The following is an 11,511-nucleotide window of genomic DNA, read 5'->3' as shown; positions in this document are numbered from 1 at the left end:
TTGGTAGGGATGCAAATGGCATTAGTAAACAGAAAACTTGCTTATGATGTTTCAGCCAAATGGGATTTCACTTTCTAATCGACATGATGAGAGCCAAGGGCTGGATCAACACGCAAGGATGCAATCAGAAACCGATGCCCTTCTGTCTTTTCTGTTGCTATCTTAGCAGATGTGGTTGGAGTTGGAAAATGGTTACTACCTATGTAGGCTTTGTGTCAGAACTAACCGGTTCACCTGCTCTTCCTTCTCATTGCTTTGACCTCCACAAAAGACAAGGTAGCCTAGAAAGTTATTTTATCAAGATAGGTTGTACCCTGAATAAAATTGGGGTCCTCTTTTTAAAGAGGCATGGAATGCATATTTGTTAGGCAGCTATGTTAGGGGTCAAAATGAGTTCTTTTCCCTGGGAAAGCCCACAGGTTAGTGGAGGAGACAAACATATAAACTTGTATTCACAAACAGAAATTATACTGGGCCAGGCAAAGAACACAAATGAGTGTTGTGGATTGGATGACAAATTACAGATCACCTGTCACAAATAAAGATGGCAAGGACTGCCTAGTTCCAGTGGGTTGATGCCATGAGATCTGTGGACTTGCAGTGCTTAGCTCTTTGAACAGAAGCCCAGCTCTTGATTTCATGTTAGTTCTTCCTTTTTAGATTATTATTTTTTAATGTGCAGACCAAACAAAAAAGTCTGTGGCCTAGATTAAATACAGTTTACCTCTGAGTTGTACATTTTGACATTTTAAATTATGATAAGGGCTTCCACATGGGGATTGGCAGAGTAATATGGGCGCCTCATAGACAAAGACACTGGTAATGGAAGACTTTGTTTCCCTTTAACATTGTAGGAAATGTAGTGTGCCATGGAATCATACATCTTTATAATGGAAGGATGTAAGTAATTGCTTAATTCAACTCTTTTTTTCCACCTAAAGAAACTGATACCCAGATAAATAAAATTGACATCAAGGCTACACAACAAAGCTTTAGAATCCAGGTCTCTTGAATACTGCACCAAAGCTCTTTCCACTTTAGCATGTTTCTCCACACAAGTCAGGCAGAGGGGTGAGTGAGAGCTGACAAGGGGGTTGTCTAATCCACTGGGCTTGTGATGCAGAAATAATAGATATTGTTTTAAACCAGTGATTGTCAACCAGTGTGCCACAAGAACTTCCACAGCATGTGATACATGACTGTGTAGATAGGCGCACTACCCTCTTCTTCCCTTAGGTTGTCAGATAAAAAAATGACAACAGCCAACACAACAGCAATCATCTGGCGTGAATTAACCAAAATTATACCTGTTTTTGTCGAATTGGCAAAAAATATTTTTTTCATGTGCTGCAGACATTTAGTACTTAGTTTGTCACAAGATGAAGAAGGTCGAAATCACCATTTTAAACACTCCTATCAACTCACCATGGTGATAAAGCCAGGAAAGAAGAGTTTCTAAGACTGTGAAAACAACTGAGTTGAAGGCTGTTTCACAGCCTTGGAGTCAATAATTAATTCTGCTGACAGGTAGTCATGTTACCTTTTTTCTGAAGGTCCTGCAGTTGCTCATCTTATTAAGGTTTTATGAGAACAAAACAAATGACCCAAAATAAGCTCACATCAAGGACTTTCTTAAAACAGTTGAACATTTGCATTGGTTTCTTTCCAAAAGGTCCTAGCTCTGAGTAAATTTGGATAGAAACCCATAGAAAAATACAACATTGGAAGTCTTTGAATCATTGATAAGTTTATAAAAATTCAAGTCAAAGGATCTACTATTAGCATAGAAAAATTAAGTTCATTTTACTGGGTTTGCTCAAGGAATGGAGGCTGCAGTTTCGAAATATTCCATCAGAATGTCTTAAATTTAGAAAAATAATTAAGTATTTTCAGGAATTGATGATAAAAAGTTTCAATTCAGAATGCCTCACTTTTAGAATATTTGGGGTTACTATTATTTGTAACTCCATCTGATTAACCAACCCATTAGGTCTCAATGCTGAGAAATTTAACTTTACGCCTTTCCTTAACATGGAAGGTTTTGCCCTTAACTGTATTCACAAGGTTCCAGAAACAAAAATTTAGAGGCTATCTGGCAATTAGTTATGTAGATACTCATCCAGTCTGCTTCATTTCAAATTCCTAACTCAGGTGGAGCCTGTGCTCTTTATGTTATTCAATTTATTTCTTACTTAATTCATCTCTTTTCAACTTCGTTCTTAATATGATACTGATATTAGTATGATATGAAAGTTCATTGGCTTTTTCCTCCTGTAACTCCCTCAACTTGTGCTAGGCATTGCACTACCCAAACCATCCTGGGAGATGTATTTCTAGTTGCTGTTTTCTTTTTTAAGCTCTCCGGGGAAGAGCCCATAGAGTCCCTTGGTAACCAGTTCTATTGTTTAATGGAACATGTCCACTCATCTATAATAATATGGATAATTATACAGCACATTCCTTCTGAGCAGCTTTTGGCACTTTGAAATAGTATTTCAGTCCCCAAGGCATTCCTAGAACTTGGAGGTGAGCTTCATAATGCTCTTAGAAGGCACAAACAATGTGAAATTCAGGGCTCTGGACATTGTGAAGACTTTAGAAATGTTTAATAACCAGAACAGTAATCTTACAGATGGATGAAGAGGGAGAATATAAATTTAACTGCTCTTTCAGTGCCTATAATGGGGGATAAATTGAAAATTTCTGACTTACATACATGGCAGACTGTAATATTCTTCCATAAGCTTCTGCTCCTGTTTTTTGGTGCTTTAATTAGAAATTAGATACTTTAGTGTATCTTAAAAAGCAAATACTTCTGTCCAGAATAACTTCTATACAAGTGATATTCTTCAGTTATTATGAGTTTGAACATGCTGTGAGTGAGACAAAAAGTGAGTGAAATAAACCATCATTATAACTTATCATTTGGGTGTCTCTTTTTCTCAAGGGACCTACTGGCTATATATGATCCCTCATTATATATTCCATATTAAATATTAGACAAGCTCTCTTCAAACAGAATTCTAAAACTTTCAAACTTTTGCCAATTAAAATATTTCTGATTTGTGTTTCATGTCATTTGGGTCCTGGTATGGGTCCTGGTATCTCTCCATACTGCTATCAAAAATGCATTAGAAATTCCTGATACATCTTAGATCATGACATACGTTGCATTTTAGCAAGGACCTTTTGAGAGCATAGTGGCTTAGCCTGGAGTAAAAGGAGAAATTTCATGGATGAATGGGAAGAAATAACACGGGGCAGCTATTTTTTAAAGGCCACGTTAATGACAGAGTGTCGATAGTTACCTATTCCATTGTTGGGTAGGAACCGTCATCAGCAGCTCTATTCATTAATTTGGAAGACTTTTTCATTATCAATTAAGTGTCACTGCATTATGATGATCAGCAAGAAGGAAGCCAAGTCATGGTCTGGAGAATCAGTGTATCTAAAGCAGATGCCCTGTGTCACGTTACCTTGTAAGGTGTCAGGCGGTTACTGGATGTATCACTGTCATCATTTGTTGGGTGTGTAAATGTTGAACAAGTGCTGTACACCTGGCACTAATATGATACTGTATATTAAGTATTTTAATAAAAAATAAAGTACATATTACGAGTTTATAAATAGGAGTAATTTTAAAGTAAAAACAATAATAAAATAGATATTCTGAGCTAATTCAAATCCAGTAACTGGTAGTCCAGCTAATTGGCTAATATTTTTACAGGCAGATATTGTGTTTGCAAAAGCAAATGCTCCAAGCAGATTCTGAAAGTAGCTCTACATCTGAAATGTTCGTATTTAACCTGATTTTCCCCAGCTGTTTGGAAATTTAAGATGGAGCCTGAATGGCTTGTGGGTGGGTGAGTGAACATATCTAGATGAAATAAAAATAGAAGAGAGAGAAAGAAGAGCAAGAGGGAGTATGTATGTTAGGAGAGGAGGAAGACAGAGGCAGAGAGAGACACAGAGGCAGAGAGGCAGGGAGCAAGGGCATGGTTTCAGAGCCTCTACTTTTACCATTTCCCTGGGGAGCTTGTGTTATGAAACCCTTACGTGCCCTTTGGAAGGAGATTCTATTACTGGATGGGAAGTACAGATTCACTCTCTGACGCTATGAAGTATCAGAGATTCCTACCGAGAAACAGGGGAAAGAGGAGTTTCACGGACATGTTATTGAAAGAAAACATCCATGGCCTTCATCCAACTGGCAGCCATGTGAAGTAGCTTGTCCACAAAAGAGTTTGCGTTCATGCCTGTTGGGGGATCTCGCATGGTCTCTAGTCTTGGGGGTCCAGGGAGGTTCCCATGAGTCACAGACACGAAGTCTGGAGAACAAACCATCCATCCAAGGAAGTCTAATGGTGGTGAAAACACTGTAAAATATCAGAAATGATGCTGAATAAATAACAAAGGAAGCAACAAAGCAATATTTTTAAATAAAAACAAGAAGAATGAATTGCTTTTAGAATACGAAATTGTAATTGTGGACATACCTCGCAGTTAAGGGCAGTGCTGGGATGAATACACTTGTGAAGTACTATTAGAAGTGAGAAGGCAAAGGAGCCTTCACTGTCATGTCACTGAGCAACAGCACTAAGCTTGCCACACAAGCAGAGTGTGCCACCAAAACTTCCCTCTGTAATCACTAGATTCCAGGCAGAAGAGAACATATTGTGTGGCGTATCGAAATCTGTGTTATAACATTCAAAAAATTTTTTTCACCTTACACTTAAGTGGGTCACTGAATATTCATTCCATATAAAAGATCGCATATATTAGCAAAATATAATTTAAAATATAAGATAGAGCACTTATAGGCTTCAGAAATAAAATAGATTCTAATTTCCTAATTATATTTCTCCCTTGAAATATTCAAACCACCCACGTATGTCAGCGACATGGTAGCAGCTCCTATAAACTAAAGTGGTAGGAGTTGAACTTGCGGGGATATTATTCAGATAATGGGGTGCAGGTGTGGATGGAAGCACTCCATCAGATGCCAATCTTGGTGCTATGAGAAGAAGGGTGAGCTGTCAGTTCTGACACTAATGAACTATTTGGCTGAGTAAACAGATTCTTCATGTGCAATGCAAAGCATGTTGTCTTTAAGATTATATTCATAATTAGATGCTGCTAATAGTATGGGGAAATTTTATATACATTGCCCGAGGCACATCTAATACATAATGAGCTCAGAGAAATTAAAGTTCAAGTATCAGACAATGACTTTCATCACAAATCCAAGTTTTGTTACTTTCACTCTTATGACCTTGGCTAGATAATTTAACCCAAATAAATTTCAGTTTACCCCCTAAAATATAGGGAAAAAATTCTTACCTTACAGGGTTGTTGTAAAGATGATTCAGACAGTGTTAAAAAAGTACATAGATAGCCTGTGTGTACTGTGGTGGGTGTTCTATAAATAGTAGTTTTTTTTACTGATAAAAGTCAGAAAAAATGTATCTGAACTACAATACAGCAAAAGTTTTTCCTAAGCTGTAAACACTGTGCACTAGTAGTAAGTTTTGTAAGATGAAACTTCTTTAGTGATGGGTCAGAATTTGTATATTTGTAGTTGGTTTTACAAAATACCTACCATATATAATAACCATAGTAGGCATTGCAGATAAAAATCCAATGGCTCCAATATCCCCATTAAAAATCCTGCAAAACCTAAAATCAGAAGAATTATGAATAGGCCTAAAAATATGTTTTGATGATGATTGTAACAATAAAATGAATTATGACTTTTATATTAATGTTGTTTTATATTTTCAACCCCTTCTAAGTTCTCTAAACTTATCTTTCTTTAATGTATGTGGATTAGAATATTCTAAAGTCAAGATTTTAAAAGAGGTGGTTGATATGAGTGCCTATCCAGAAAATGTTCAGCCATTGTTAATATAACAAGAACAGTTTGTGTGACATCCATGTAACCTGACAGCCAAGGAGAGTGGACTGGAATCCACGTACATGAACAATGCCGACTTCACTGTACCAGTCATGTGGGCAGTAGATGCCATTGAGTGAGCATGTGTACTGTGTGGCCATTGCATTCAAAATGGCTGAGCCAGTAGAGCAATGAATTTGCATCAAATTGTGTGTTAAGCTTGAACATTCCTCCGTGGAAAGTATTCAGATGATTCAGCCATTTTGGGGACCATGCAATGCGAGTAGTGCAAATAAAAGTGGGGCACAGATGCTTGAAAGGTGGTTGAGAATCTGTTGAGAGTGATCCACATTCTGGAAGGCCTGCAATAAGCAGAACACCTGAGAATGTTGAACGTGTATGGGCTGCAATCAACAAAGATTGGCAACTGACAGTGTGGAGAACTAGAAGCTGATCTGGGGGTTCCAAAAACCACTGTGTCCAAGATTTTGATTCAGGCTCTTGGCATGAAGCATACTATGTCAAAATTCATTCCATGGCTTCTGCTACCAGAGCAGAAGGAATATTGTGCTGCAGTTGCTAATGATTTGATTCAAACAGCTACCAATGAACCAGATTTCCTCGAGAAAGTCACACCCAGAGTTGAATCGTAGGTCTACAACTATGATCCGGAAATGAAGGCCTTGTAGTCCCAATTGAAACAACCTGGTTGTCCACGCCCAAGGAAGCCCTGGCAAAGTCCTAGCATGATCAAAACCATGTTAACTGTGTTTTTTGATTGAGAAGGTGCTGTCTATCATGTGTATGCCTTTCAGGCCAAACAATTAATAAGGAGTACTACCTCAGAATTCTTCACTGGTTGAGAGATGCAATGAAAACTGCCTCAGCTACAGGCAACTAGTGATTGGCAGCTTCAGCACAACAACGTATCTGCTCATGCATCATTTCTCATGCAGAGGTTTTTTGTGAAACATCAAGTCACCCAGGTGATTTAGCCCCACTACAGCCCAGATTTGGTGCCTTGAGACTTCTGGATTTTCATCAAAACTGAAATCACCCCTGAAAGGGAACAGATTTCAGACTGTTGAGAAGATTCAGGAAAATACGACGAGGTGGCTGATTGCATCTCCAGTAAAGAATTTTGCAGAGTATTTTGAACAGTGGAAGACATGTGGGGAAAAGTGTATGAGGTTCCAAGGTACCTAATTTGAAGGGGACTGAGATGTCATTGTCCTAGTTACAATGTTCCTTGTATCTCGTATCTTCTTCTGTAAATGTCTCTATTTGCCATAGTACTTGGCTGCATACTTTACAGACAGACCTCATAGACCACAGGGCCTCATACAACAGCAAAGACACAGACATTGTACCATATATTTTGTTTGTAAAAACCTTAGTAAAGTTACTCAATTTATTGATACACTGATTTTTTAAAGTTTTGGTTGATTTGTAATTCAGCAGACATAGCAGGTGACTTCTTTATTGAAGGTATTATGCCCCAGGTAAACGGGGAAGGTGGTGTGTGTAAGTGAAACTGTGGAGGCAAGGATGGCATCACTGCAGGAGCATCTATGAAAGCGTATGGAAAGGAGACATTCTTTTTCTGTCGTTGAAGGTCCTCTTTGTGTCAAAACTTGGAACCACTGTCTCATGTTATTAAGTTATGGATTTCTTCTGGAAGTGATTCTTTCCTTAGGTTTGTGTTTTTTATTTTGTTTTATTCTAGTTTGGTTTGATTCCTTTTCAAACTAAATTTATCAAGGTGATATTGGTTAATCAATATATTGGTTTCAAGTGTACGTTTCTATGATACATCACCTGTACATTGCATTGTGTGTCCGTTAGGCGAAGTCATAACTCTGTTACCATGTATTTGACACCCTTTGCCTTCTGCCCATCCCTGATCCCTCACCCACCTGGGGATTACCATACCATTGTCTGTTTATGTTTTATTTTAAAGTTTTCAGTCTCCATGCAGGCACTCTGGAATGCTTGGTTTCCTATTCATTGTATTCCATGAACCGTCTGAGCCCAGGCCTCTTCCCCATCCTGCACGTTGTCTGCAGCACATGGAATACCGCCACTGCAGCGCTTTGGGGCGGGCGCCTCCCACACAGTGTAAACTCCTTGCACGTTAAGGCCATGTCGGATTTGCTGCTGCATTCACAGTGCCTGTCATACTCGCATTCGGCAGTGGTAGGGAAGACCAAAGGCGTTATGAGCAAACGCAAGTCTTCACATTTCTGATCTTTGTTTCCTTGGATAAATTAAACTCTTTCCAGTAAATCTGCCTTTTATGTTTTTTCCACATGCTTTTCTCATATTTTGTTATGTTTGTTGGATGAATACATCATTAGCTGAATGAACTGGTGAATACATTTTGCACCTGCATATGTAAAAGGGTATTTATTAGAGGCCATTTAAAAAATCAAAAACAAAACCAAACCACCAACGATCAAACATAAACACCTAAACATGCTAAAAGCTTTTGTATGTGTATGCAAAAGGAGTTGTCAGTCAAATGACTCAGGAGGGCTGGGAGCTGGTAATTAGGATGCTGTTTCGTGCCATGAACTCCCTTTGACATTTCTTGCACTCCTCGCCTGAGTTTCCTCATCTTACTGTTTTTCTTGTGGTAACTGTGGTTTTTGTTGCATGTGGGTATGTTTCTGGGGTGCCCTGCCCTTGCATTGCTCCACATTTGAAGATTGAGTTGGGGAAATTGTACTTTTATCTACAGTCTTTCCATTAATTTCACTCTTTCTGAGCCCACGTGGTACCGTCTGTCTGTGCTGTGCAGGGTGATTGAGGGTCACACTGCCCAGGGTTCTGCGCACCCAGCTTCCATCTTTGCATTAGGCACCTCTGACCTCTAACTGGTGTTGGCTGGTTACGTTAGCCGTCCATGTCCCATCCTCTCTCTGGGGCTTCAGGATGTTTTAATTTCTTAAAATCTCTTTGACAAGGATTCCCCTGCATGTCTAGATCTCTCTGCTCTGACAGTTTTGTAAACTTTATTGTTACTGGCATTAGTTCATTATTATTTTAGTAGTTCTTGGGGATATGTCCAACATCTATGTTGCTGAATCTTACATATTATTCTTTATCCTTTCTCAAAATTATTTAAATATTTGTTTGATATTTGGAATATGTGGGGGGATTATAATAAAAATCACAAATATTAGACTGAACATAAAACAAGGAATTTTTTCATCCTTTGATCTTAACTGATCATTTTTTTAGAACTTTTCTCAAAGCTTTACTGCTATACTAGTATGTAGATATTAATAATCATTATGCACAGTAGATGGAAGTAATATACATGGATGGAGTACAAGTAAAGTTATTTTCAAGTTATTTTTTCTTTTTTCTATTATTATTTTTATTGTTTTTCAAGTACAGTTGTCTCCGTTTTCCCCCGTGCCCTTTCCCGCTCCCCACCCCCCCCCTCCCCCCTCAATCCTGCCCCTCTTTGGCTTTGCCCATGGGTTCTTCATATATGTTCCTTGATGACCCTTTCCTTTCTTTTCCTGTTATCCCCCTCCTCTCTCCCCTCTGGTTACCATCAGTCTGTTTTTTATTCCAATGTCTCTGTTTACATTTTGCTTGCTTGTTGTGTTGATTAGGTTCTGCTTATAGTTGAGATCATATGGTATTTGTCTTTCACTGCCTGGCTTATTTCACTTAGCACAGTGCTCTCCAGTGCCACCCATGCGGTCGCAAAGGGTAGGAGCTCCTTCTTTCAAGTTACTTTTTCTATCTTGCACATTGTCTAATAAAAAAACTGGTCCCAAATTTCAGTAATCTTGCTTCAATTTTTTTTTATAATTTCCCTAAACACACAAGTTTTGGGAAAGCATCTTAAAAGACATGAAATGTAGATAATGAAATAAATCCTGTGATTTTGGGAGCATACATTGTTTTCAGAATTTCAGCTGACACATTTTCAGGAGACCCAAGTTGCTGCTCTCAAAATTGGAGACCCACTTGGGCCTGTGAGTAGTTTGCCCTTGTACCTCAGAGACTGGGCAGGGCTCACAAAATGTGTGTGTGTGTGTGTGTGTGTGTTTGTAACTTACCACCACATGCACACTGTCCTTCCCTGGGAAGGAGGCTGATTTACGTATGTCTCACGTGAGCTACACATTACGTTCTGTGGGAGGCAGAAGTGGAACTTCAGTTCCGATTTATTTCCCTGGTGTTTGTGCGCTACTTTTCACAGGATGTCCCAGAGAGCCTACAGCTGGTTTGCCTTTTAACATGGCTGTAAGGTAACAGAAAAGGGGATTTAGCTCTCGCCCTGCAGTTTATTTCTGCTGCTTTAGTTCTGATGGAAGTGTCAAAATACTTCCACTTTGTCAGTTTGCCTCCTTCAAATCTCCCTTTCCTTCTGAAACTATGGCTTTCAGAAGAGCTTTCGTGTCCCTTCACAACTATAAAACAAGCGTAGTCACAGGGCTCTCATGCATTTACTCACACTGTCCCTCTGTAAGGGCCACCGTTCACCCTGGCGCTCACTGCCACCTATAGAGAGTTGTCTGATCATTCCATATCCAGTTTAAGTGCTTTTTCTTCATAACTAATCTTCTAGTATCCCTAGCCAGAAACATGTACATATTTACAGCAGTCATGGCTGTTTTAGGCATAATTTATGATTTTGTATTATAACCAATTGGTTTCCTGTCCCAGGTGACATGTCCTTCCAATGTCAGGATCTGTCTCATTATTTCTTAGAATGTATGTATATTATGCAATCATAGTAATAATGATAACACCAACAATTACAGCAGCTGACATATATTGAATGGTTCCTTCATGCAGACATCTTCTAGGGCTCTAGACACATTCTTTTGTTCAATTAGCAGCCCCGTGAGTTAGGAGCTAATGTTATCCTTTTTACAAATGAGGAAGCTGAGGCCTAGAGAGGTTCCATAAGTGCCAGGCGTTTTACAGCATCTAGACTTCATTTAGCTCTTTCAGATCCAGACCTACCTTCATTTGTCTGGGTGTTCATCCTTCCTCAAATGTAGAGACATACAGGACTTGCACATACTAGATAATTAATGAAAACTCTGTGTAAAACTATGAGTGATGTAGTGACTTTTTTTTTAGTGAGCAATTTAAATAAAAAATTTTCCAGAGAATCAAGCAAAGTAGATGTGACCCAGTCTCTGTAATATTTCCTCTTTTCAGTGAATCACCCAGGGTATTCATTAACATTACAAAAAAAGTTATCATGTGGCAGCCTAGAATAGCCTAGCTGTCTCTTTATTTAGCATATCCAGGGGTTAAGCCCCACCTTCTATACTTTGTAAGGCAAAGCCTTCCCGATAGCACTCCTATAGAAAGGATTTGGGGGAGGTATATTTTTGCCTGCAGAAGTAATCATTGTGTTCTTAGGGTGTAGAGTTACCATCTGAAGCAGAGAGCCCTAATAAAATTCACTTAAACAAGGTAGAAGTTCATTTTACACTCACATTAAAGTTGAGCTGGAGGGGTCTTCAGAGACCTGTGATCTTTCTGTCCTTTTACTCTTCCATTCCCAAGGGGTTGCATTAACCCGCCTCGCCCAGGTTGGTTCTCCATCACGCATGCACAGCAGGCTGTAACCCCCTTTC

This window comes from Artibeus jamaicensis, unplaced genomic scaffold (assembly GCF_021234435.1).
Source record: "Artibeus jamaicensis isolate MK-2021 breed Jamaican fruit bat unplaced genomic scaffold, CSHL_Jam_final contig_76, whole genome shotgun sequence".
Classification (NCBI taxonomy): domain Eukaryota; kingdom Metazoa; phylum Chordata; class Mammalia; order Chiroptera; family Phyllostomidae; genus Artibeus; species Artibeus jamaicensis.
Note: the sequence above shows the minus strand (reverse complement) of the source record.